A 1,922-nucleotide genomic window follows, 5' to 3' on the forward strand; every position below is an offset into this window, starting at 1 on the left:
GGTTCTTGGAAAGAGGTGAGTGATTCTTCTTCTTGCAGGGTTCTGATCTGCGCCTTTCTGTGGGGCTCCTAAGCTGGTTTACAGTAGCTGTGTCTGCTCTGCCCCTCCTCATGCTGCCTTCCAGTTGTTCTCTGAGGGGAGCGAAGGAGTTATCAGCCTTTTTCTGAAGCGGTCATGGCGGGACTGATGCTCGTTCCTTTCTTTTGCTCCCATCTGTTTCTGGAAGGCTTCCGTCAGCCCCAAGGTAACGCTGGTCGGCTGGCTGAGCATTGCAACTCTGGAAATGCCGGGAGCTGGTGCACTTTTCCGCACAGGGATTCTGTGTTCTCCAGGTTTCCTCTGCAGCTCTTGTTCAGCTCAGTACCTTCCCGTGAAGTCTCTGTTCCCTCTTTCATGGTTCTCGTTGCGGAATCTCCACCCTGGGACTCCAAACTGGGTTTGTCTGCTACCACGTTGTCCCAGGCCGTTTTATGACACGTCCCCTATGCGTCCCCCTCCACGTCCCCTCTGTGTCCCCTGTGCCACGTATTCATTCCACCCCTGCTGAGTTTTGTTGTTTAAGGGCACGCGTTTAAATTATGTTCCGCGTCTCTTTGGCTCTCGTTCTGTTTTGCAGACAGACGGAAGGCTTTCTGGGGCTGCTCTGGTTAGTGCTTTAAGCTCTGTGCAATCCGTGGAGCAGACAGTGGAACACCATGAAGCCCCTGTTTGTGCGTCGCTGGTATGCAGGTGGGTTTTGTGATGGCTGTGGGATGCTCACTTAGAGATGGAATGGGGGCTGCAGGGGGCTCGCCTCGCTCCCTGGGGTTTACTCTTCCAGCCCAATAAGCTCCGTGTGCTTTGTGTCATCGTGCCTCACGGCTTCAGCTATCGTGCCATAGACTCCTTGGAGTCGGAATGGACCGTTTATGACGATCTGGTCCCACTCCCCCGCCATGAAGAGGGACAGCCACAGCTAGACCAGGCTGCCCAGAGCCTGATCCATCCTCACCTTGGAAGGGACAGGGCGTCCACCGCATCTCCGGGCAGCCTGTTCCACGCCACAGAATCACAGAATGACAGAATGGCCCGGCTTGGAAGGGACCTCGAGCATGACCATGAGCATGAGTCTCCAACCCCCCTGCCACACCAACCCAGGCTGCCCAGGGCCCCATCTCCACGCTGGCCTCGAACAGCTCCAGGGATGGACGGGGATCCACAGCCTCTCTGGGCAGCTGTTCCAGCACCTCACCACTCTCATAGCGAAGAACTTCCCCCTGACATCCAACCTCTATCTTCCCTTCCTCAATTTAAAGCTGTTTCCCCTTGTCCCGTGCTGTAAAAGATATTTTCCTTACATCTAACCTGAATTTTCCCTCCTTCTTTCCTTTAGCTCCCCTTTAGGTATCGAAAGGCTGTTACCAGGTCCCCTCGGAGCCTTCGCTCCTCCGCGCTGAACAGCCCCAGCTCTCTCGGCCTGTCCTTGGAGGAGAGGGGTTTGATCCTTTGGTTCTTTGTGTTTCGGGGCCGTCCTCTGAATGTGCTCCAACGGGTCTGTGTCCCTTCTGCCCTGAGGACTCTTCATATGGACACAGCGCTCCAGGTGAGGCCTCTTCAGCACAGGGCAGAGGGGCAGGATCACCTCTCCTCACCTGCTGACCGGAGCCTGTCTGGGTCCCTCTGGCTGGTGTCCCGTCCCTCTGCTGTGTCGCCCCTCCCCACAGCTGGGTGTCGTCAGCAAATTTTCTGAGGGTGCGCCCGGCCCCGCCGGTGCTGTCACTGATGAAGATGCTGAAGAGTCCCAGCCCCAGCACGGACCCCTTTGGGAAGTGCAGGTGGGTGATAGCAGTGGCTCTTGGCTCGTCTATTGATGCAGTGACACCGCCATAGGCAGCCGCCAGGTTGGTCAAGCAGGATTCAGCCTTGGTGAAGCCGCGCTGGCT

General features: G+C 56.8%; 1 long non-coding RNA gene across 1 annotated transcript; it reads left to right on the forward strand.

The window, feature by feature from the left end:
- The first annotated feature begins 56 nt into the window (after nucleotides 1-56).
- Nucleotides 57-1,661, forward strand: LOC116217775. The gene is made up of 3 exons (XR_004162488.1): nucleotides 57-436; nucleotides 617-729; nucleotides 1,373-1,661. It is a non-coding gene; the product is annotated as an uncharacterized LOC116217775 (long non-coding RNA).
- Nucleotides 1,662-1,922: the final 261 nt, after the last annotated feature.

The sequence above is a fragment of the Meleagris gallopavo genome, unplaced genomic scaffold (genome assembly GCF_000146605.3).
Source record: "Meleagris gallopavo isolate NT-WF06-2002-E0010 breed Aviagen turkey brand Nicholas breeding stock unplaced genomic scaffold, Turkey_5.1 ChrUn_random_7180001950539, whole genome shotgun sequence".
Taxonomy (NCBI): Eukaryota; Metazoa; Chordata; class Aves; order Galliformes; family Phasianidae; genus Meleagris; species Meleagris gallopavo.